General features: G+C 46.7%; 1 protein-coding gene across 2 annotated transcripts in view; it reads left to right on the top strand.

Annotated features, from left to right (window-relative positions):
* Positions 1 to 25810, top strand: part of Tln2 (talin 2) — a 423718-nt gene that overhangs the window by 57880 nt on the left and 340028 nt on the right. For both annotated transcript variants that reach the window (XM_036191895.1, XM_036191894.1), the window contains exon 2: positions 21514 to 21603. The gene's annotated coding sequence lies outside the window, so the exon portion shown is untranslated. The remainder of the gene's footprint in view (positions 1 to 21513; positions 21604 to 25810) is intronic.

Here is a 25810-nt window from a genome sequence, read left to right as displayed (position 1 = left end):
TTACGGGATGTCTCGGCCTTTAGGAGGTGGAGAGACTCTGTAGGCAATAACTCTAGGGTGGAGCATGGTTGGGATGGCCGTCATCCTCAGGTCCTCAGCCTGTTTAACAGTGAATCTTTCTGCAATCTTCTGTCACTTCTGTTCCTTCTGTCTTGTGACTAGTGGACATGACAGAAGGCCATCATAGTCACACCACAGTTCTTGAGGTTCCTGACCCACGCAGCTTGGGATATAATTGGAAAATGGTGAACTCCGGCTTCCTTGAAAACGTGAATTTTGAAATCGGTTAATCTGCTCTTTCTACCTCCTAGGGCAGAAACAAGTAGAATGATAAAAGATAATAAAATATCAATACCTTATTTAATAGTATGGCACATTAGAGACACCAGTACCCATATAACTTTATACTGTTCGTCTGCCCCATAAAATGAGTTTACAATTGAGAAAACATTGACAGGGTTGGAGGTGGGAATACGTGTGTGTGTGTGTGTGTGTGTGTGTGTGTGTGTGTGTGTACACATCAGTGTGCAAATGAGTGTGCCTGGCTGCACAAATCCGGATCTATTTCTCAGTTAACAGGAAGATAGTGGTCCAATTAAGTCTTGCATTTTTTGGCCTGTCGGCTCTAAGGGAGATAGAGATCTGTAGCTGACTGGGTTGAGCCTTAGGTGTCCCAGGGCAGGCTCCATTTTTTTTTCTTTTTCCTTCCTCTGCTCCCTAAGGTGCTAACCTAGTTCATGACCTTCAAATCATGGTTGACCTAAGACTATATAGGTATGTTAGGTGCTAAGCTGTGGACCATGCTGATAGGCTACTGCTATTCCTCCGTTTGTCCTGTTTGAGAGAGAAACCTGGTTTAAGACATTGGAGCCTGCATAGATGACCCAGCAGTTATAAGCACTTAACTGCTCTTGCAGAGGACCCAGGGACTGTTCCCAGCCATCACATAGTAGCTCCCAACTCTCTGTGACTCAAGATCTGATGCCCTCTTCTGACTCCTCTGGCACTGCACACGTGTGCACATAGATACATGCAGGTCCATACACATACATATAAAAGAAGTAAGTCTACTTAAAAAGTGATCAATTTTCACCAAATATTTGAGAGATACGAGTGTAGCAGAAGCAGTCGGTCACTCCTGCCTGCTGACCTCTCCCTCTGCTGTGATGTCAGACCTTCAGTCAGATGTTCATGGACAGAGTTAGGTTTCAGGGTCCATCAGGGGCCGAGGCCATGACTCAGTTGGCAGAATGATGTCCTAGCACGTGCAAAGTTCTATCCTCAGAATTAGATAAACAAGGAGCGGTGGTACATGCTTGTAATCCTGGCACTTGTGAGTGAAGGCAGAAGTAGTAGAAATTTGAGGTCTTCCCTGGCTACATAGTGAGTTTGAGGCTGGCCTGAGGTGCACAAGGCGCTTGTCTCAAAAAGAGAAGGGAGAGAGTGTTGGATCTGCTTCAGACAGTAACGTTAGTGACATTGCCATCCCATTTCTGTCCCCATTAACATTGATTAGGACCCAGGGGCTGCAAAGATCATAGCAGGTTGCTTGTGTCCTTGAGGGTTTCGGCCTCGGGAAAGCTCACCTGGTGGCTGACCTCATGGTCATGTGTCCTGTAACATTGGGCTTCTGGGGAGGAACGCTTGTCTTTGACAGACAGGAGTCTGTAACTGGCTCTGGGAAGGAGCAGACCTCATGCTCATTTCAAGTATGTTTAGTTGCGTAGAACAAGGTTTTGCAGTTGAGCACAGAGAGGCATTCAGGACACAGATGTAGAACTGAACAGATCCCTGCAACCTGCATACAGAATAGGAAGGCAAACTGGCGCCCAGCCGCAGTGGCCCCTACCAGTGCTGGAGTCTTCTCCCAGAGCCACCGTCCTGACCTTTTTATGACTAGACTGGCCAAGTCCTCCTGCTTCCTGTTGCTTTAGCCCAGCATGGTATTTAGAGGCCCTGTTTGCCTGGGCGTGAGGGCTGTAGGTCTGTCAGTCTCACTCTGCTGTCCCTTTCCTTCATATCATTCCTGTTTCTACCTGTTAGTTACCTGTCAAGAAGCAACTTAAAGAAGGAAGGTTTGAAGCCAGGTGTGGTGGCTCAAACCTCCCAGCACTTGGGAGGCAGAGACAGGTGGATCTCTGTGAGTTCAAGGCCAGCCTAGACTACATAGTGAGTTCTAGGACAGCCAGAGCTATATAATGAGATCCTGACTCAGAAAAAAAAAAAAGGAAGTTCCATTCTGGCTCATAGTCCCAGAGGATACTTTCCTTCATGGCTCAGGGAGCAAGAAGTAGACAGGCCACATTGTACTCACATTCAGGAATCCAAGGATGAACAGGAAGTGGGGCCAGTCTATGAAGCCCCAAGGCCGTGCTCCCAGTGACTCATTTCCTCCACAGCCTTCCCAAACATAGGGCCAAAAATGTCAAAGAGTTGGAGAGCTGGCTGAACAGTTAGTGTAGGCTGCTCTTCTAGAGGACTCGGGTTTGTTCCCAGCAGCGCCTAGCAGCTCACAACCATCCATAACTCCAGTTCCAGGGGATCTGACACCCCTTTCTGACCTCTGCAGTCACTGCACACATATAATGCACAGACATACATGCAAGCAAAACACCCATACACCTAAAATAAATACATTAAAAAAAAACCCCGAAAGCCCAAACCTAAAACCAACAAAAACCACACGAGCCTACGGGAGCATTTCCTGTTCAAACCATAGATAGCACTGTCCTTCTGTACATGGGCTCTGGGATAGTGCCCCTGACTTCAGCTCTGGTGACTGTAGCTAATATGGATAATCTTCTCTATGCCTTTTGGTGTGGTGGGCTCATACCCAGGGAAGGCATTTCCGGTATGTGTGCTCTGCATTTTCCAGTGTACTCAACGAGTGAGTTAACAGCTGTAGAGAGTCCACTGTGGGCCCTGGCTGCCCCAGGCCCTAGGATGACGGGAGCCAGACACACCGAGCATGGCTGGCAGAGAGGGAGGCGGTTTTGCATGGCTGTCTAAAGAATTGAAGGGAGGCCGAGAACAAGCAGCCGGGTACAGTACCCTCCATCCACACAGAGGGGAGAGAGGATGCCCAGTGCTGCGGGACATTGCTGCTGGCCCAAGAGTGACTCAGTCAGCACCGAAAAGCCTGAGTGTTGGCAGATTCTGTCCAAGTGCTGACGAAGCCCAGTGCATTTACCCTGTCCCCCCTCGCTCTGAGTCAGTTTGTCTTATGTAACTGAGACTGGCCTCAAACTTGCTATGTAGTCACAGAGTTCTTCCCCTACCTCCCAAGTGCTGGGATTACAGGCATGTGCCACTATGCCTGCCTAGGTTGTATGTAGTACTGGGGCTTGAATCCAGAGCATCATACAAGTGAGGCAAGCTCTTTACTCATGGAGGTGCAGCCACAGCCTTACAGTCAACATTTCTTTGTGGATGTCAAGATGAAGGACCACGTCTAGATTTTTTTTTGTTTGTTGATTAGTTTTTCTGTTTTATTTTGTTTTTAGATAAACTAACTGGCACTAGAATGACATTAGCAGCAGCTTCATAGTGAATCATTTCATGGCAGCCTCCAGGAAAGGACCAGGCAGCGGGCCTGGGCTCTGCCGTTCATAGCTGGCCACCAGCCTGGGCTTCCCAAGCAGCCTTTGGGCTGTTCACTCAAGGGAGCTAGCTGGCTAGCTGGAAGGTTGTTAGGGCCCTGTGTTTTGGAAACCGGCACTGCCCCCTCACTGAGTTCCTGGTTTTCAGCCACTGACTCATCTTCCCCATAGTGTGAGGGTCTAGATTCCCAGGGTGGACATTCGCCAGGTCTGGATGGTGACTTCTGGAACGTGATGCAGTGGCATGCCTTGGGGATGCAGGGTAAGTCTACTCAGCTAGAGGATACAGTCTGTTTGAGAAAGAGTTGGATGCTATGGACTGGATGAGAGTTCTGAGCGGGAGGAAATGTCCTTGAGCTATGGGTGTGGCTCTTGCCAGCTGGGATAGGACTTCCTTCCAGAAGATCAAGCTTAAAGGCAACCTGGTGCAAAGGCCTCGGGAATGGGAACCACATGGAGGCTGCAGGCTGGACCAACACCCTCTGGAGAGTTCTCTTTTCTCCTTGTAAGGCCTTATGTCTCATTCTTAACTAAAATACTCCTATTAGGAAATCATCGAGCTAGCTAGCTCTAGTGAAAACTACTCCTGACCACAGTGCAGAGTGCCTCCACTAGGCAGAGGATGTGGGAGGAGGCACCCAGACTTCTGATGATCCCCAAGAAGTCCCCCTGTGTCACACAGGTTGGTGGGTGGCTGTGGCATGAGACCCCTGTAGGTTCCTTTAAGGTAGAGGTGACCCCTGCCTGTCTCCAGTCCCACAGCTATCACAGTTCTTCTCAGAACCTCCCTTGAGGCTTTTGTGTGTTCCTTCTCACCCTCCAGCTTTATTAGTGAGTGAAGAGAAGAGGCTCTTTGGTATTTAATAAACTTAAAAACTACCCTGGATATGGAGTAACCACCTACTGGCTTCCGCTTTCCCTGACCCTAATGGCTGAGGAGTTAAGAAAAATGCTCTAGTGCGCGCCTCTTCCTTCAAAAGTCAAGTTCAAACGTCAGGCTGTTTCAGTCAGTGAAGTGCTGCCCACACAAGCACTCAGAACTCACGGGAAGAAACGAGGTGTGTGGTTTGTACTTGTAACCCCAGCACTGGGAAGGCAAGGACAGGCAGATCTCTGCGGCTCACTGGCTGGCCAGCCTAGACAAATCTGAAAGCCCCAGAGCAGAGAGACCCTGTCACAGGAGACACGTGTAGTCCCTGAAGAATAACACTGAAGGCTTACCTCTGGCGTCTACACAGATGCAAGCAGATGTGTATACATGCACCCGCATATGCACCAACATGTATACATACAAAATAAGTCCTGCTTCTTAGATGGGATTCCAAGCACCACTAATGTTAAATTAGAGAGCTGACCGGTGCTCATCACCATTGCCTTCTTGGCTGGGTGGCCTCACACTTGCCCCCACCACCCAGCCAGCAGCTGCCTGGGTCAGGCTCCCCATGTTTGCTCTGTGTTGGTTGTCACGCAGCTAATAGCTGCTGAAGAAATAACGGACTCCCCCTGTTGACCTCTGCTTCGGTTTTCATACACATTGTTTCCTGATGCCTCTTTGACATGGGAGAGAAAGCAAAGCCTGATGCCAGGGCAAGGTTGTCACGGTGTTCCTCTTTATTGATCTGATTACACTTGGTGTGTTGTTCTGGCACCTGCCTTGTAAGATTCAACTAACCAGCAGAGTCTTGTGGCCTGCAAGGCCGCCAGGTACTTTGGTTGCAATAATGAGAAAGTAGGGTAGCATGGGATCGCTTTCATCCTTGCTAATGCTAGCAGCCAGTGATGAGCATTCTTGGAAGGCTGATGAGATGCTCATTTTAAATGCAAATTCTTTGCGTGGTTAGGAGGAAAATGAAGTTGTCCTGGCTCCCAGCACTCTGCATTTTTGCCATTCCATCTGATGGCCGAGGGGAGGCCTCATGACTAAATCCCTCAGTGTCTTTATTATGATTTCACATTTGAACTTGCTGAGAGGCAGCCTTGGCCCCAGGACATTAACTCTCTGTTGCCAAGTGCCAGCGTGTGGGTGTCTGTGGAGAGGTTCTTGGAGTGTTCACTCATGCTCTGCACTCTGAATGATCTTTGTGTCCTCTCATTTGTGTTAGATGATGGATGTGCTAGGAAATTTGTGGTGAGTGCATGTGTTTTCTTTTTTCTTGGAGGCAAAGGAAATGTGCCGAACTCCTTAGCCTCTACGTACAAGTGTTCATATAGGCTATTTCCTTCAGCCATAGCAGGGGCCTTACCCCTCTCTTCTGGAAGTCTTCTGTCACTTCCATTGTAGCTGCTCTGGTGCAGTTCACTGTCTGGAGATTCCTTGTGTGATGGAGATGTTGGGGCTCCTGTGTGGAGTATTGCTGGGCCCATGGTTCACTCTTCCCAAGAGAAGGTATAATGATGAATCTGTAACCAGGTCTAGAATGTTAACCTGTTGTGCAGCCTAGTGAGTTAGGTATACGGCTTATTCTACAAGGGAGGCAGAGCTGTGGGTATAGTTAGAGCCAAGAGAATGTCGTAGGCCTGGCAAGGCAGTCATGTGCTTTCTCTGTCCATAAAGCAGTTGGTATAGTACCTGGTCCACCCTGAAAGTCAGGGTGATGGGCTCCTGGTGTATGGTCGCCAGGAACAAGGGGAACACAAAAATCTTTATATATATATTGCATATGCTTGAGGTCGTGATTTTTTTATTTTAGCTGGTTTTTTTTTTTTTTTTTCTCCTTTTTGGGTTGGCACATTTTTGCAAACCAGAACTTAGAATTCAAAGCGAAGTGTCTGTGTCTCTGCTCTTGTTGATTAACTAGAATCATAGGGCTTTAGAATTAAAATGAAGTTGTGAAGTCCCCAAGAGAGGCCTTTGGTGGGTGGCAGTGTGGAGCAGAGAGCACCTTCAGCATTGCGCTTCTGGCCCAGCCAAATGCTGAAGGGCTTTGAGAGGCTTGCTGCTTGCTGGGAAGTGCCCCTGAGACCTGGACAGCCACCAAATTGCAAGGCTTGAGAATTGGTACTGGACGCAGTCAAGTGGATTTAAATCTTTCAAACAGGCCATCCTCTCTACCTCCATACCTCTACTGGGACCTAGGAAGTTCAGCTATGTCCAGACCAAGCAGGCCACTGCCAGGAAGATTACAGCTTCCATCTCTTCCTGGTGCCATCTGGCTCAGGTATCTTACCTCCAGTACCACTGACGTTTAGGTCAGACAACAGTTCTTGCTGTGGAGGATGCCCTCTGCATTGTAGAATGGTTAGCAGCATTTTTGTCCTCTGCTACACAGATGACAATAACACCCTCACTCCCTGCAGCTGTGACAGCTCAAGTTGTCTCTGGCATAGCCACATGCCCCTAGAGATAGAAATTGCTCCATTTAGATCTACTGTGTTAGGATGTGTATGTTGACTAGGAGAGAAGGCTCAGTGGGTAACGTGCTTATCATGCAAGCATGAAGACCTGAGTTCAGATCCCCAGAACCCACATAAAGCTACACATGGTAGCATGCATCTGTAACACTAACAGTCTACACCAAGATGGAAGCTAGAGACAGGAGAATCTCCAGAAGTCTGGGGGCCAACTAGCCTGAAAAATGCAACTGCAAACAACAAGAAACTGTACCTCAAGCAGGCAAGGTTGGCCTCAGATTTACTCCTGTGTGCTGTGGCACACAGATGCTGCACGCAAAGATAAATGACATCCGCTATAGCGCCTAAACATGACTTCATTATTAGTGTGGTCCTTTCCCCATTTTTACTTTGGAATGTGAAGTACGTACCTGGAATCTTTACTATTTACTACAACATGGAGAGTAGTTACTGTAGCTAGCCCTGGCTCAAAAGCTTTCCTTAGGGAAGTTCTCACTTGAGCCTTGTGTTTGTGATGAGGTCTCCTTTGAGCAGATGTGGCCTTTGTCTTGTTTTTTAGTCTTTACCCGCCATTGTAGATGATGATGCTCCTGGCTTCTAGAGTTTCAATCTGTAGTGTCTCCTGAGGTCTTGGGTGTTACAGGTTTGGTGGGAGCTGTTTGCACTGTTGGGAGGTAGGGGAAACTGTAGGAGGCAGAGCTTAGTGAACAGAAGTTAGGTCATTGCAGGAAGGAGGGATTGGAACTCCAGCCTCTCTTCTCATGCTCATCATTTTCCAACCACCACAAGGTGAACAGGCTTGCTCCACCACTATTTCCTGCCGCCATGTTCTGCCTCACCGCAGGTCCAACAAAGTGGGGCTAAGAGACCATGGGACGGATGCTTCAAAACCAGGAACCAAAATGAATATTGCCTCCTTGTAAGTTGTTGACCTCAGGCATCTGCCATAGCAACAGGAAGATTTTTGTCACACTGGCTTCCTGACTGTATCCACTAAATAGCTTATATTTTTAATTTTGCAAGTGGGAATGAATGAGAACAAAATATGTGAAGGGCTGAGAAAGAGATATTCTCAAGGCTGAAGAGTTTTAGTCATCAGATGATAGTAAAGAATCAGTCTCCCTTTTATAAATGTTGGGTCAAGCTTGGGGAGGAAGCTCACCAATCTTAACATATACCTGTATGTAGCAGGTGTTTGGGGAGATTACGAAGTTGACCATGGCCTTATGAGTTAGAATGATGAGTTGCAGTGAACTGTGACTCTGGAGGAGTAATGAGCCCCTGAACAGTGTCTAGCGATCTGGTCCTCCAGGTCCTTCCTTGGTTGAATGGCCCAATATATTTGGTGGTAGGCTTCTTCTCTGTAGGAGGAATGGAGAACACCAAATTGCTGCCTTTGGCACAGGGCTGAAGGGCTAAGTGATAAACCTAGACTTATGAAATAAACAAATTATGAAACAAATGTTGTATAGCCTTAAGTTTTCTGAGGGAATATGGAAGTTAAGAACTTGTTTTAATAGAAAAGTAAGCTAGAATTACTTTTGATTAAGCTGGAATACAGAATTCCATAAATAAAATGAAAGAAAGCCCATGTGAATGGCTTCTAGTGCTTGGTGGCATGTTGACTTTACTATGCCTTCAATTCTGGCCAGAGAGTGTGGAAATTCCTGGGCTGTAGGAGCCCCAAAGCCACGTCTACATATCAAAATTCTAGTTGGAACAACAGCAAGAAGAACAGCTGCATAAAAGATAGTTTTGGCGTAGAGCTTAGGGTGGGTTGTTACCAGAGAGAATCTTGGGGAGAATGGACAGCTACATTCCTGGTCTTGAAGAGTTCAAGTACTTGGCTTCTAATCTGGATTATTAACTTGGAACGAGAACCAGGAAGAGAATGGGTTTGGGCTGTACCAAAGTGTGACACAAGTTTACCAAATCCAGGAAATATGTTAGAGAATTTCTGTGAAATGCCTCTAAGAGACAAAGGTCAGTGTAAAGGTTGAAACATCTCCCTCACAGCAAGGGTTTATTGAGGTGAGAAAACTGGGGTGTTGGGTTGCTATCACTACTCAGTATCTGTTTCTGAAATCATTAAAAGCATTTTTTTTTTTCCTTCGAGACAGGTTTCTCTGTGTAGTTTTGGTACCTGTCCTATATCTCACCCTGTAGACCAGGCTGGCCTCGAACTTGCAGAGATCCGCCTGGCTGTGCCTCCCTGTGTGGTGGAATTAAAGGCGTGCACTACTGCCGCCTGGCAAAACCTTTTCTTTTTTTTTTTTTTGGATGATAATGCTTGCAATGGTTTTGTGGAAGAGAGAGTAGGATCTCATGTAGCCTGGGCAGGCCTTGAACTCCCTCTGTAGCAAAGAATAACCTTGAACTCTTGATCCTCCTGCCTGCACCTTAGGAATGCTAGAATTCTGGGTATTTACTACCATGCCCAGTTTATGCAGTGTTGGAGAGTGAACCCAAGGCTTCTTGAATACTCAGTAAGTGCTCTGCTCAATGAGGTACAGCCTCGGCCCTATGACTATTCTTCAGATCAAAACAAATGGCAAAGGCTTTAGTTGACATGGTCTTCCCAGTGCTGCAAGCTGACTTTAAGAGAATTGAGGCTGGCTGCGGTGGAGGCAGGTGGTCTAATATGAGTTCAAGGCAGGCTTGGTCTACTAGTGAGTTACAGGTAGAGCCTGGCTGACCAGCAAAAGATTGCTCACAAACAAGCCAGTCCAGATTTGGTGACCATTTGTTAATCGCCAGACAGCTTAGCTGGATGTCGGAAACAACCGTGTCTCATCAAAGCAGGAGTGGGTGGTAGTGGGGTTTCTTTGTCATTTTTAGGCTTGTAATTGAAAGAGTTTGCATCAGATGAGGAACATTTGTTTGATGGAGGTGGGCGGGATTCGAGAGGCTTCTTGACTGAGGTCAAATATTGCTTCCTGATTTTCTCAGGGACATGGGAGTAGAGAGCTCCCCGCTGAGAGGAGTATTGAGAATAGAACATTTCCTGCCCTTTATACGCAAATGCACTGGCCTAGGAACTGTGACATTCTATTTCTTAAAGTTACGTGTGTGTGTGTGTGTGTGTGTGTGTGTGTGTGTGTGTGTGTGTGTGTGTGAGAGAGAGAGAGAGAGAGAGAGAGAGAGAGAGAGAGAGAGAAGCTGACTTTCAGAAGTCAGTTTTTCCTTCCACTTTCTTTTCCCCCTGAGGCAGAGTCTCTTGTTTCCGCCATATTGCATACCCCAGGCTAGCTGGTCTCTGAGCTTCTTAGCATTTTCCTTTCTCTGCCTGCCATCTTCCCGTAGGAGTGCTGGGAGTTGCACATGACATGAGTCTGCATCTGGCTTCTTATTTGGGTCCCAGGGATCGAACTGATTTTTGTCAGGCTATCGTGGTGTGCATTTTATCTGCAGAACCATCTCACTGGCCCAGGAACTGTGGTTTTTAGAACCATCCACACACGTAATGAGTCAGAAGGAAAGATGGGTGAATAGCTTTTGGGTGGACTTAAAAGTGAAATTCATTTCATGAGGACACTTGCCCTGAAGCTGTTCTTTATAAGTGCTCACTCTGAGGTCACCAACGTTTCAAATTGGCCCCAGGGGAATCTTGAAGTTTGTGAAGGAATTTGGTTGTTTGACCATTGTGCACTAGATCCTAGAGAGAGGGGCCGATGTGATGGAGTCTTCCATGCTGATGCAGTATGCACAACTGAGCCACCCTTGACCTGGTATGACTTACTTTTAGAAGTAGCCTTCAGGGAGCTCAGTGGGGTCACCCGAGTCCTCAATATCCGCTGAAGGCAGTACTGAATGCTGTGGAGGGTGCAAAGATAAAACTTGGTGTGGGTGAAGGCCATCCAGAAGAGAACTGTGGTGGTTAATGTGGGTTGTCAACTTGACAAGATCTAGACTCATCCAAGAGGCAAACATCGCTATCTGTGAGGGAGTTTTTAGATTGGGCTAAGGTGTGAAGACACACTCTAAGTGTAGGTAATGTCATCCCATTGGCTGGGGTCAGGGATTAAATATAGAAGACACAGAGAGCTGAGTATCAGCAATCATTGCTCTCTGCTTCCTGCTTGTGGATGCAATGTGGCCAGCAATGTGGCCAGCTGTTCCTGCTGCCCTGCCTTCCCCATCATAATGGACTGCCTGCAAATATGAATCAAATGAGCGTGCCTTCAGTTGCTTTTGTGAGGTATCTTGTCACAGCCGCAAGGAACGTCTCTAACATGGGAGCCATCCAGTGTGAAGTTTCTCACAGTGAGACAAACACCAGAGTCTGAGAACCATGCAGGAGGCTCGGCCGGTGGTATGTTGGATTTTGAGGAAGGAATATTTATACCAGAAAGATAAGGTAAAAAGAAGCTTCTCTGGAGGGAATGACTTGAGCACAGACCCCACAGTGAGGGCAGGATGTGGTGGAAGTGGGGAGAGAGCCTCAGACACCAGACACTCTCTGGGGACTGGTGTGTGGTGTGTGTCTATGTGGGGAAGGTAGGAACAGGGCTGAGTCAGGGGTCAGCTGGGAGTCTGAAGTCTGAGGGCCCTGGTGTTCCAAGTAAGAAATTTGAACTGTCTTGAAAGCAGAGGGAATGTCAAGCACAGGCCAGAAAGGGGGAAGCTGCCCCCACCTCTACCTTCACCCCCCACCACAGTGTCCCCCACAGTGTTGAAGGTACAGAAGGGCACCTCTGCTCTGACCCTCTTTCTGCTGTCCACTGATGTTGGCGGAAGCTGGATGTTCATCTTTGCTGGGCCTTTAGGGTTGGAGCCCATCTAGGCTTCCTAGTGGTTGTACCCAGCAGGGCTGCATAAGAGGATGATTTGATCACAGGCCTGAGTACCTGGTGTTTGGAAGGGTCTACACTTGGCTGTAACTAGCAAGGGGGAGGTCTTTTGCCTCTCTCCTTGGCATTGTTTTAAATAGCCCTTTGGAATAAAGTTCTGGGTCGGTGGATGAGAATCCAGGCCCACCTGAGACTATCCTGTGTTTCTATCTTGCTCTCTCCCCTCTTTATTTCTATCTAAATCTCTTATCCCTCATTCCTCAAGAGTCCCTGGGGTAAATAAATGTGGGACTGTTTTCCCACACTTTAGCCAGACTGTCGGCTTCCTTTCCTATCTTGAGTATAGCTCTTGAGTTTCCTTTCCTTTCCTTTCTCTTCCCTTCCTCCCTTCATTTGTTCAGGTGCATGTTTATGTGGTTATGTGCACGTGTGTTTCAAGGCCAGAGGACAACCTTTGCTGTTGTCCTGACAGTGTCTTTCATTAGCCTGGTATTTGCCAAGTAGACTAGGCTGGCTGACTGTGTATTTGCCTGCCTCCGCCTCCCCGGGTTAAAAGCATGTGTCATCACACCTGGCCTTTTAAAGTTCTGGGGATCAAACTCAGGTCTTTGAGGTATCAATGCAAACCGTGTGTTGACTGAGCTCTCCTCCCAGACCCTAGCTCTTGACTTTTCAATGCTGATTGTAAAGTCACTAAATGATGCTGGATTTTTGAGATGGGGGTGAGTGGAGGGAATGTGGAGGAATGCAGTGGTACCCTGCTCCCTCTCCACACTGTTTATCCTATAAGAATGGCTTCCTCACCCGTCACCTTTCCTCATCACCAGTGTCCTGGACACCAGGCCCTCAGCAGGTACTGATCCTGGGGACGAAAGGGCAAGCCCTACTTCGCAACAGCTGCTGGTTGAGAGAGACGAACAGTCTTCAGCATGCTGAGCACAGTATCATGGGGGCTGCTAGTGAGCATGTAGGGGTGCTGGTGGGGAGGGGAGAGAGCTGGAAGAGGCTGCACTGTAAGTGGGAGGAGATGCAGCTGATAGCCTGTTTCCAAAAGTGTCATCACGGGGTTGGGGTGGGGAGTGCTAACACTTCTTTCAGGTCGCACAGCCTTTTTATAGTACAGTGTGTGTGTGTGTGTGTGTGTGTGTGTGTGTGTGTGTGTGTGTGTGTTGGCACAATAGCATGCCATGTTTGTATGTGGAGATCTGAGGATAACCTGGAGTGTTGGTCCTTGTGTTGGATAGTTTTATGTCAGCTTGACACAAGGTAGAATCACTGAAGAGAAAGGAGCCTCAGTTGAGAAAATGCCTCCATAACTGATTGATGGTGGAGGGCCCAGCCTTTTGTGGGTGGGTCCATCCTTGGGCAAGTGGTCCTGGGTTTTATAAGAAAGCAGGCTGAGCAAGCCATGTGGAGCAAGCCAGTAAGCAGCACTCCTCCATGGCCTCCTCATTGGCTCCTCCCTCCAGGTTTGTGTCCTGTTTGAGTTTCTATCCAGACTTCCTTTGAGCTGAACGGCGATTAGGAAGAGTAAACCCAACAAACCCTTTCCTCCCAAAGTGGCTCTGGTCATGGTGTTCCATCACAGCAGTAGCAACCTGAACTAGGACCGTCCTTGGCTTAGTTACTTTTCTGTTGCTGTGATAAATCAGTGGTCAAGACAACTTGATAAAAAAATGTTTAATTTGGCTTCTAATAAGTTTTCGAAGGTTAAGAGTCCATGCTGGTGAGCGAAGTAAGAGCTCACATCTGGATCCGCAAGTAGGAGGCAGGGGGCTGGGATGGGGAAGGGCCTGGAATGGTAGAGGTCTTTTAAAACCTCAAAGCTCCCTCCAGCGAGGAGGCGCCTCTTCCAACAAAGCCAAACCTCTGATCTGCCCCAGTCCCCTGAACCCAGGAACAAGTATCCAGACATATGAGGCTGTGGGGCCACTCGCATTCAATCCCCCCCCCCCCCCCCCCCCCCCCCAGTTCTCACCTTTCACCTTGCTCGAGAGGGCCTCTCTGTTGTTTGCTGCCCAGCCCAGCTGTCCTGTGAGCTTCTGGGGAGTCTCCTAAATCCATCTTTCATCTCGTCCTAGAAACCCTGAAATTACGGATGCATGCTACTATACCTGCTTTTATGTGAGTTCTGGGGATTCACATTTAGTCTGCATGCCTGGACCACAAGCACTTTACACATACAAACCCCCCTCCGCACTCCTCTATACTTATTTATTTATTTTTAATCTTGTTTGTTCTTTCAACTCTAACTCCCTACCAGCATGGGTCAGCACATAAGCATATTTACTGTGTTGTGTGTATGTGGGCTTCCTGAAGGGGCCTTTCATCCATGGGTGTCAAGCATTCTGTAGAAAATAAATAATGCTGCTTTACAAATGTGTACAGGGGCTACTGGAACAGATGAAATACTTAAAGCATTTTGTCTTGATATCGCCTAATAATATAAAAATATGACTGTATGGGGGGAAGGGATGTGGCGTTGTTCACAAAAGTTTAAGACCTTGAAAGGAACTTTTACTTCCCTTTTGGAACTTATTACTTGGATATGTAGGCAATTAACAGAGAGGAGGTTGGCATCTGGGCTCCTGCTTGGATCCTACCCAGCTGTAGCCCCATCATCTGCTCCAGGTCACTCTCATTGGCTGTCATGATCATGCTGGAAACATAGGCATCCTGAAGCCGGGAACATGTGACCCTTGAGGGGCCCACTGGCATGAGTCACTGGGAGCTAAGGGTTGGCAGCCTGGTGCTTCAGAGATGCAGGGATGTTAGCGTTTCAGTCCTGGCTCAGGCTCTCACTGGACAGGAATTAGCAGCTGGATGCAGTAACTAATGCCCTCGGGTAGGCTGAGGTCTCTAGCTTCACAGAGAGTTCCCGCCCTCTGCCTGGTGGAGGAGCCCCGGTGGTGGCCAGTGGGTTGTCTGAGCCGAATATCAAAGAGCCACCTCTGGAATCTGTTTCCTGGCTTGACCATCCTCCCACCCCATCCTCCAGGGTGGAAATGGTACTTACAAGGGAACATTCCTAGTTTGAAAAAGGTCCCCCATGCACAGGCTTAGGGGCGGGGGCTTGAGGGAGTGAGGTTATCATGTTCCCACTTTGATTGCTAAAACCCTTTGTTCTTTTGGAGTTGGCAAGACTTGTCTCTTCCTGAGCTCTTAACAATGGTTTCCACAATGGTTTCCCTGTAAAGCTATTATTGTGAGTCGGTTAAGAATTGTATGTGCATGCATGTGCTGGAACCCACCCACCCACTCGTGAATACACACACGTAAACACAGACACACATATGCACACTTACACACAAACATCTTGAAAAGTTGGTTCTGTGTTTTTGTTGTTGTTGTTGTTGTTGTTGTTTTGAGACAGGATTTCTCTGTGTAGCTTTGTGTCTTTCCTGGAACTCGCTTTGGAGACCAGGCTGGGCTCGAACTCACAGAGATCCGCCAGCCTCTGCCTCCCGAGTGCTGGGATTAAAGGCGTGCGCCACCACCGCCGGGCTCCATGTGTGTTTTTTAAATAGCAGACTTAGAGAAGAGGAGAGCCCCAGCAGAGGAAAAGGAACTACAGTAATTGGGTCTGTATGCTTCTCCTGGGTGTTGTCAGGTCCCCGTGCACTGCCTAAAACCAGGTCAAAATGCTACTACGTATCACTTTTTGACTATTACAACTACTGAAATTTAAATGTCCATCAAAGTCCCTGTGTGTGGTCTTAATTCCCAGTGGCATAATACGGGAAGTCAGGCCTGGTTAAGAGGATTTCAGGCCACGAGGGCTGTGCCCCACACGTGGATTAATGCCATTGCCATGAGAGTACATCAGCTACCTTAAGAGTAGGTTTTGGACTCGGAAGGTAGCTTTGTTGGGCTGTCAGGGCTAAATATGCTTGCCTCACATGTGTGAGGACGTGGAGAGGTTCCCAGCATGCATGTAAAAAGCTGAGCATTGCAACACATACTTGTGGTCCCATGTAGTGCTTGTCAGCTAGTGTAGTCTAATTGGGGAGCCCCAAAGCCTGGTGAAAGACCGTCTCAAAAAACCAAAGTAGACAGCGCTTGAAGAGTGACATCTGATGCCAACTTCTGGTCTCCACGTATAGGCACACATTGTCCCCCCCCCCCACACACACACAGATGTGTGTACTATATGCACTAGATAGTAGGTTTTCTTGCCAAGGCTGCTTTAGCTCCCTCTTAAACTTTTACTCTTATACTTCTACCATGGGATGCCACGTCATGAAGGCCCTGTCTGGATATGAACCTCATATTCAGAAATAATGTGTTTTGTTTTGTTTTTAAAAATCAATCTCCTGGTCTCACATCTTCTGTTTTAGCAACACGAAAGGAATGAGGACATTGACTTAAAAGATGACAAACTCTGTCTCCAGTGAGACCTTCAGAACAGTCTAGATGACATGGTCTTACTCACTAATTCAGTCAAGATGCTTCTGGTGAATGTGGAGAGGCCTAGAGGTTGAGACACACTGTCCACGTCTCTGTCCATGTCTCTCCGTCTCTTATCCGTTTTATGGCCAATGGATGACTTGATGGGATTCAGCCAATGAGCAGAATTTGCATAGGAAAGGCAAAGAAGGGATGAGGTACTGGAGGGGGAGGATGAAGGAATCTGGGATTAGTGTCTCCATGGGAGGAAGCAGGGTCCTCCTAGATCTGCAGAATGTCTGGCCCTTCTCTTGTCCCTCAGTGGCTAAGGACAGCATGAGAACATTGTTCCTGGTGACACAATGTGTCGCAGGAAATAGACTTGCAGAGTGTGTCAGAGAAGACCCTTGGGTGTACAGGTACACAGTGCTGGCCCAGCGTGGCATGAGCTCAGAATGCAGGACTGTGCCAAGGTGTAGACTTTCCAAAGGGAAGATGTATTTATAGACGATGTCTCCAGAGCCTTCTGCCTGGCTTGTCAGACCCTGCCCTTGACAGGCTCTGAGGCTCAACTTCCCATTTTTCTGGCGTCTTAAATCGAGCTGAGAATAATTCTCAGAACAACCCTGGGACATTCCCTTCACTGACTTGAATCTGTTTTGTGTTTTTTGTTTGCTTGTTTTTTTGTTTTGTTTTTTAATGTTTTATTATAGTTCTTAAAATGTCTAGATAGATTTTCAAGGTCTAGTACTGTGGTAACTCTCTGTAGTCATATTTAGCTGGGAGGCTGAGGAGGATCACCTGAGCTTAGGAGTTCAAGGCCAGAAGAATTGGGAGGGATCAGTCATAAGGAGTAAAATGGACACCCATGGAGTCCATGCTTTCTTTTCCTCTAAGAGGTGACCAGCATCTCTCTGTCTTAAAAGTGAAAATCCTGATTATTTACTTTCAGAGGGTCCAGGTATTTGTGCTCAGATGTGAAGACAGTAACATATAAAAAATAAAATACCTGTCTAGATGATTATTGGGAAAATAACTCTTGGTTTTTGAATGAAATATGATCTGAGACTATGATTTTAAGAAAACAAAATTATAGGGCTGGAGAGATGGTTCTGATCTTCTAGAGGACCCAAGTTCAGTCCCCATCATCTCTATCTGGTGGTTCACACCTTCCTGTAACTCCAGTTTCAGCAGTGGGACACCCTCTACTGGCCTCAAGCGGCATCTGCTAATAAATATGTGATACACCTACAGACAAGCAGGCATTCATGTACATATAAAAATAAATCAGTCTTAAAAAAAAAGAAAACAAAGGGCTGGAGAGATGGCTCAGCGGTTAGAAGATACACTGCTCTCATTTGGTTCCTGTAACTCACATCGAGCAATTCACATGTACCTTAACTCCAGCTCCAGGGAGATTGAGCCTCTGTGGACACCCGCATGAATGTGTGTATATTCCTGCCTCCATGCATATAATTAAAAAGAATTAATAAGTCCTTTAAAAAAAACAAAATTATGTTTTAAAATTCACTAAAATATGACATTATAAAATATTTAGTAGATAAATTTCTAGTTTTCATACAAGAACAAAATTATTACTATGCATATTCTTTTGTTTGTTTGTTTCAAGACAAGGTTTCTCTGTGTAATAGTCTTGGTTGTCCTGGAACTCTGTTTGTAGACCATGCTCACCTTGAACTCACTGAGATTCACCTACCCCTGCCTCCGAGTGCTGAAAAAAAAGATGTGAGCCACCCCCCTCTTGGCTTGCTATGCATATTCTTTTATTTATTTGCTTACTTTTATTTATTTATTTAAATGTTTATTGAAAATAAATTCTTTTCTCACATAATATATCCTGATTATGGTTTCCCTTCTCTCTACTCCTCCCAGTACTTCCCTACCTCTCCTCCCATGTGGATCCACTCCCTTTCTGTCTCTCATTAGAACTATGCACATTTTGTGTGTGCTTTTATTTATTATCAGTATTATTAATCTTGGAAAGTGGGTACTGAGCTTTGTGAGAAGATTCATACTGAGGCTTTTAGGTGAGACCTCCAGCAGTCCTGAGCAATCCTGGCTACCAGGAGAGCCACACTATCCACTGCATCTGCTGCAAGAAGCCAACCTGCTCTGCTCATGTGATTGCTTCACAGAGCAGGTCTCCTTTTATGACTTTGCTTGTGGAGCGTAGTTGAAAGAATTGTAGAAGAGGGCTCTGGAACATGGTAATGTAGGGGATTCTTGCACTGAGGAACAGACACTGGATACACAATTGGCTCTGCTCTCCTCTCAGGCTTAAAGGGCCATTGGAGGAGTTTTCAAAGCTCTCTACTCCTGGCCCCTTTTCTCCCTTGAGAATAAGGAACATTGTAGACACTGTGGGATGGTTTTATGTGTTTGTTTAGATGGATTAGGGGACTATTGACCACTTCTAGTCTTATATTTGGTTTGTCTCTGTCTTCTTTGGCTTCTTGGGTTGACAAGTGTCTAACTATTGGATGGCAAGTGATCAGTATGTGCCTGGGTATCCCAGTGTGGAGGGCTTGACCATGCTGTGGGTGGCCTTAGAAGCCTTTGCATTTTTCTCTGACATCCCTGTCTCCTTCTCATGATCCAGAGTAAATAGAATGTGAACACAGGAGAAAAAAAAATTGGAATGGTTGCTGTAGTTTCCAAACAAATGACCTCATTGTCTGAATTCTGCTTTGTGCAAAAGAAACCTTAACTTTGCCTTATAAAAAGTAATGGATCTTTGGGGAAACAGATCCAAATTCCCATTTAGTGTATGTAGTGGGGTTGGGAGGGAAGCTGGAGCTGACTCTACAGACAGAATATAACTAACATAACTTAGCTCTGTTACACCAACATAATAATGATTGCCAAAGAGACACAGTAACTCAGATTGATAAAGACTGACGGCCCCTCCCTCAAAGTCGACAAGTCATTATACTTTGTGGAAACCAATGTCATGTGAAGTTTATTCAGCTCTGTGTTCCCAGAGCGAAGAGAGTTGTCAAATTTTGTATTAGCAGAGTGCCCTGGGCTTACCCCATCTCCTTACCTTATTCCCCATTTTACAGGTGAGCTGTTCTGCCATCCATGGGTTAGGCATAAGCCGCTGGGTTGCAGTAGTTAGTCAGGACCAGCTGCAGCTAAAATCTAGGAGGAGAGGCAACTGTTTAGAGGATTATGTTTCAACATACAATTAGGTGAAGATTTAATTTAAGAACCCAGACCATAATCAGAAGCCTCATTTCCTACAGAATGAGCATTTTGATTGTCTATTTCATTTCATCAAAATGAAACGGGACAGGAGTCAGTCTGCCATTCTTTAAGATGTCCTCATTTTGATGGTCCTCGAGTATCTCCTGGGATGGGTTCTGGTCCCTTGAATCTCACCTATGGTCCCCAAGCATTTCCTGGGATGGGTTCTGGTCCCTTGAATCTCTCCTATGGTCCCCAAGCAATTCCTGGGATGGGTTCTGGTCCCTTGAATCTCACCTATGGTCCCCAAGCATCTCCTGGGATGGGTTCTGGTCCCTTGAATCTCACCTATGGTCCCCAAGCATCTCCTGGGATGGGTTCTGGTCCCTTGAATCTCACCTATGGTCCCCAAGCATCTCCTGGGATGGGTTCTGGTCCCTTGAATCTCACCTATGGTCCCCAAGCATCTCCTGGGATGGGTTCTGGTCCCTTGAATCTCACCTATGGTCTCCAAGCATTTCCTGGAATGGATTCTGGACCCTTGGCTCTCATATCCATTAATTTTGTTAAATCCCTGTGACCACAACACCTGACAGAAACAACTCTCCTTCAGGGAGGAAAACCAACGTTTGGCTCACAGTTTTAGAGAGGTTCATCCGTCGTGGTGAGGGATGCATGGTGGAGTTCACGGTGGTAGAAGTGTGTATCAGAGCCTCCCCACTTTGTGATGGATCAGAACTAGGGGCCAGTTCTACCCTTCAAACACATGCCACTGTTGACCTAATTCAGCTACCCTCCACCTCCTTCAGGGTCCACAGCTTCCTAAAGTAGCACTAGCAGCCAGGGGATCAAGAATGAAACATTAGCCTGTGGCGAACATCTCAGATTCAAGGTTCTCCCAGGTCTACCAACCTGAAATGCAGGGGTGGAATGTTTTCTCTTGGTCTGTGTTCTTTACATCTCAATGATGCATATTAGGTTTTTATATCTTTATATTTCTTGCCAAAGAATTTAGATAATCTTCTTCCATGCACACAAAACAGTTCTGTTTCTTTTCGGACTCTGATTTTTTTTTTTTTTTTTTTTTTTTTTTTTTTTTTTTAGGGGAAACCAGCAACCTCAGTTTGGCTAGTGCAGGTTTTTTTGGACTAGAGAGAAGGGAAGGAGGAGGGACGAGAGAGGGGGAGAATATGAATGAATTAGAGAAATGGTTAAGATTTAGAACTCCTCCCTTGTCTAGAGCCAGACAGAACAAGGATAATGTTTGTTTCGACATGGAGTTTTCTTAGGAAGGTAACTGCCTGTTGTTGGTTCTGATCCCATGCTGCTGATTTGGGGCAAGGCCTGTTTGTGTTCTGTGCCTTGGCATCATATCTGAACAGAGCACCTCCAGCCACTGGTTTCCAAGAGTCCCTGGGGCTCTGAGAGATTATGCTTGGTCTGCAGTGGGTAGATGGAGTCTCCTTCTCAGGCTGAAGACCAAGGGTTTTCCACCTCCAAGGCTGCACTGTGCCTGGAGACCAGAAATTCCATTCCTCCCTCTTCATAGTCCGAAATCCAATCAGGAGTGTTCACTGTGGTGAGGATGTTGCTCCCCTGCTATGATCCTTCATCTTGATTGCCAGTTTGATAGGATTTAGCATCACCATGGAAACAAGCCTCTGGGCATGTCTCTGAGAGGGTTTCTAGATCGGGTTAACTGAGGTGGAGAAACCAGTAAATGTGGGTGACACCATGCCATGGGCTGGAGCCCTGCACTGAATGAAAAAATGAGATGAGCACCAGCATCCGTCTCTCTTGGCTTTCCGATTGGATGCTGTGGCTTTCTGCTTCCTGCTCTGGTTGCCATGATGTCCTCGCCTGATGGGGTGTGCTTTGGAAAATGAGCTGGGAGAGGCAGAATAAGCCTTTTCTCCATTAGGCTCTTTTTTATCAAGTATTTTGTCACAGCCATGAGCAAGTAACTAATACTTCATTTTTCTTTTTTTGGTGGTAGGGTCTCCCTGGGTAGCCCTAGCTGTCCTGAAACTAGCTATGTAGACTAGGCTAGCCTCTAACTCAGAGTTCTGCCTGCCACTGCCTCTCAAGGGCTGGGATTAATGGCATGTGCCACCACACCTGGCTCACTAAGACGTTTCTCAATGAGGTCTCTGAACTGGCATTTGTGTTTCCTTTGCCAGTGTGCTGCTGCAGGGTAACATCTGGACTGGAATCGAGGCCCCTCTGGTGCTTGGATGTTCCTAAATTCCTGGATCAGCTTGTTGAAGACCGTGAGTAATGTTCATGTTGCTATTTCATGAGCCTAAAGAGATTGTGAGCAGCAGTTAAAGAGTTCAGCCAGGCCTGGTTGATGGGCTCATTCCATGCAGGCACAATTGACCTTCAGCCATTGGCTGTGTGTGGCCTATAATAACTATGAATTTGGCCCAGTACAAATCATGAAATTACTTAAAACATTATGTCCTCTTTGGTAATTATCTGTGTATGTATGTATGTATGTATGTATGTATGTATGTATGTATGTATCTATCTATCTATCTATCTATCTATCTATTCTTTTGATAACACAATCACATGGTACTGCAGTTTGAACTTTGTAGATAACAACATTATGTTACAATGTCAAATGCTAGGACCAGGCTCTCTCGTGCCCAGTTCCAGAAGCCTTAGAGATGGCTGCTGAAAATCTGCATGTGACCTTTCTGTCCTTACCAGCAGCCATCACCAGAGCTAAACATACCATCTTTATCATCCTGTCTCTTCCCTTCCCTTTCACCATCCAGCCACACTGGCTATTGCTTCTGGTCTATAGCAGGACAATTCACATGATGGCAGATGCAAGTACCATGGTCTCCCTAGGAACTGTTTCCCTGGGGCATATGCATACCTCTTCATTCAGCCTGTTCCATCCCACTGCCACATCTTTCCCACCCAAGTGTTCACACTTCTCTATCTCTGTCTGTCTGTCTGTCTGTCTCCCTCTCCATCGTAAAAGAATCTTCCTTTGTACTTTCCACAATGTAGATGCCTTCTTCTATCAGTCAGTTGGTAGATTGCCCATTCATTTGATACTTATCAAGTACACACCAGCCATTCGGAGTTGACACACTGTCGTACAACTCAGTCCAACAAGAAGGAAGAGATCACATGACAACCCAAGTCAACTATCAGCCTATCTGAGTAGACTTCGGGGTTCTAAGTACCCTCAGGCTGAGTTGCTAAGGTATCTTGTTAAATCTCCATTTCTCAGGACACATTCATGTACTGAAATATCACAGTGCATTCCATTATTGTTCAGTTAATATGGTTTTTGCTTGTTTTTCAAGACAGTTTTTCTCTCTGTATCCCTGGCTGTCCTGGAACTCATTCTGTAGAGCAGGCTGGCCTCAAACTCCCAGAGATCTGTCTGCCTCTGCCTTCTGAGGGGTGGGATTAAGAGCGTGTGCCACCACCGCCCAGCTCAATTAGTATGTTTTCATAAGTAAAATAAACTGTAGATCCTGCTGTGGGAGGACTGGGTGAGACCTGCGAGTCAGCTGTGCTGCCGTGTTGCAGGCGGCATTGATGCGCTGGCTTATAGACCATATTTGGAGAAATAATGCCTATTGCTCTGACGTTCTCAGTACAGTGATTTGTCATCGGGTGTGACTTAGTGAGCCCCCTGACATCGTGTGTGTGTGTGTGTGTGTGTGTGTGTGTGTGTGTGTGTGTGTGTGTGAATTTGCTGAAGGCCTGGCAGGACTTTGTCTTGTGTTTTATGTCTGGTACTTGTACCTTACCTTCATTACGGCTGTTGTAGGTTGTGGTCTTAGCTTCTGGATCCTTTCTTCAATCTCATGCTGCTCGGATTTATGCCCTGAAACCCTCTAAGGCCTCTGCAGTGGGCATGCTGTCCATAGCTCTTAAAACAGCTGGGGTTTTTCCATTTGGAAGAGCAGGCAGCATTGTCTGGCCTTACTTGACCCCTGCAAGTGACTGTTAGAGGCTCAGACACCTTAGAGCAGGTAGAGTGAGGGCCTGGGGGGCATGGCAGGAGGGAGGTGTGTGGCAGGAGGGACTTAAAGGGGAGCCTTGAGTCCATGTGATGAATGCACCCTGAAATCATGCCTGAGATACCCACATAGTGGTGTAGGCTGCCTGGCTGGCAAGTCACCTCCATAAACCCTTCCAACATATCTGGTTCCTGTTTTCTAAGAACTAAACTGATTCTTCTCTGAGTCATTGACAGTTCAGAAAGCCATGTATGGAGCCTTGCAGCATCCGAGGTGCTGGGCTGAGTGTCTGGTGCCCATTCTTGCAACTTAACTCTCCTGCTGTCCAGGTGGCAGGTGTACCTCGGATGAAGGGACTCACTTGGATCGCACTGCAGGAGTGTGGTAGCGGGCGCAACAGCCTGGATTGTTGGTCTCACATGGGGCTCCTTCTCCTCTTCACTTCCTGGGCCATGAGTCAAATCGTTTTTCTTTGAGGCAGGTTATCACTCTGTAGCGCAGCTGCTGCCAACTCCTGGTAATCCTGCTATCTCAGCTTCCCATGTACTGGGAGTATAGGCTTGTGTAGCGACCCTGACTAGAAATACGGTTTTATGCACAACGATAGTGGGTTGCTCATTATTTACTACTCATTTGGATTTTGCTCTCTCATACCTTCAGCATGTCCTAGGAAGGACCTTCCCAGGGAGACGATTATAAATTATGTTGGTCCTTTGCATTAGGGAAGGCCTTGGGTGGTGTGGTATTGTGTTGTGCAACTTTTGCTGAGGGGATGTGAACAAATGCCTAGTCACTGCAGGTGGGGCACAGAAGGCAGATCACAGGAGTGATTCCACCCATGTCCAGCTTAGTGGACTAGTGAGTTTATTGGGGTTACTGACATGAGCATGGGTGATGCAAAAGCAGCTGTATTCCCCAAGAGACTCACCCTAATATGGGTGACGACATTTCATGGAACTCCTTGGCCAACTTGTAGGTAGCGTGGTTGCCTGGAGAGTCCCTTCTCCTGAGAAATTGCTTGCTGTTTTTTTTGAGGAACCTTGTGAATTGTGTAACTTTCAGGATCTCCCTGAGCCTTGCAAGTTGCTTTTACTTTCCCAGTCTTAGGGCCTTCTCCCTCCTTCGGGAAGGGACTGTTTCAGTTCCGAAGAAATTGCTATCTGGTAGTCAGATATAAACAGGAAAAAGAGGTGTAAATTTTGGGGGTGGGTGTCTTGTACTGCCTCTGCCAGCCTTAGAGGTAGGTGCTTGTGGCTCAGGGATCTATGGCTATAACTCAGTCCTCTATGGCTCACAGTGGGGAGATAGGAAGTGAAGGATCAGGAGTTGGCTCACTGTGTCATAAAGAAAGAATTTCTGGCCACTAGGGTACTTCTGTATCAAAGATAGTTTTCAAACAGCTTCATTGTGCTCAGATTTATTTAGTCTGTTCTCTATTTTAGATACACAGACCTGGCATTTTAATGGATTATAAGTTTTCAACTTGACTTGTCAATATTTGGCTTCATGTACCTGTATGTAGTTCGTGGTTGGGCCAAGGCATTGAGTTTCTTCATTTAGCTAATTATCCACATGAAATGTGCACACCAATTCCCACACTGCAGGCACTGACAGATTGGAGCCACGCTCTTGCTTATATTGCAGGCCCTTCTGCTGAACTGGTGCAGATAACTCTCCGTTGGGGTGTGAGATGCCAGGTGTGACAATTGCATTGAAACAGTACCGCCCCTTTGTCCTTTAAGGTCCGGAGTTAGCCTTGCTTTTCTACCAGGAAGAAAGGCTTTGAGCCAGGGCCAAAGCCAAGATTTGCTGTGCAATAGCTTTTCACCCCTGGATCTTGCTGTGGTCTCTCCCCTTGTACTGCTGTTTCTCGCATAGGCTCCTGATGGCCAGTGGTCTCTGTTTCCTTGGCTTGTTTCTTTAGCATGACATGGAGAAGTGATTTTGTTTTGAAGGCAGTTGTAGATAGAGCTTCTTTAACTTCTCTGTGTTTATTCTGGCCATGCATCCTTCAAGGACTGGCAGCGGTTTCCTCTGAGTTTGCCTGATGTTTCATGTTACCCAAAGTCAACTGCTTTGTCTTTATACAGTGAGCCACTTAGCACAGGGCTGAGATGATGCAAGAATTGATGGGGCTTCCCTTGTACTTGAACTCGGGGCCTAGCCTTAGACTGCATTTGCAGCCCGAACCCAATAAGAGAACATCCTTCCTTCCATTTGCGTCCTGACTCCAGTCTGATGGAAGAGGAACAAAGGACCATTGTCCACATGAAGACCAGGAAGGCCTGTGGGTTGGAATGGTGGTCTTATTGTCTCCTGTAATGACAAGTCTACACAGGAGATCACACAGCAGGTGCCCCAGGCTTTTGTGAATTCAGGCATGCACACCTCTCCGGGATCTAGGTTATGTGAGGTAATGGCAAAGAACAGGTGGTGTAGACGAGCTGGACTGAAAGTACATTCTTTCCTATAACACAGGTGGTGT

The sequence above is a fragment of the Onychomys torridus genome, chromosome 7, assembly GCF_903995425.1.
Source record: "Onychomys torridus chromosome 7, mOncTor1.1, whole genome shotgun sequence".
Classification (NCBI taxonomy): Eukaryota; Metazoa; Chordata; class Mammalia; order Rodentia; family Cricetidae; genus Onychomys; species Onychomys torridus.
Note: the sequence above shows the minus strand (reverse complement) of the source record. Positions and strands in the feature narration are given on the sequence as shown.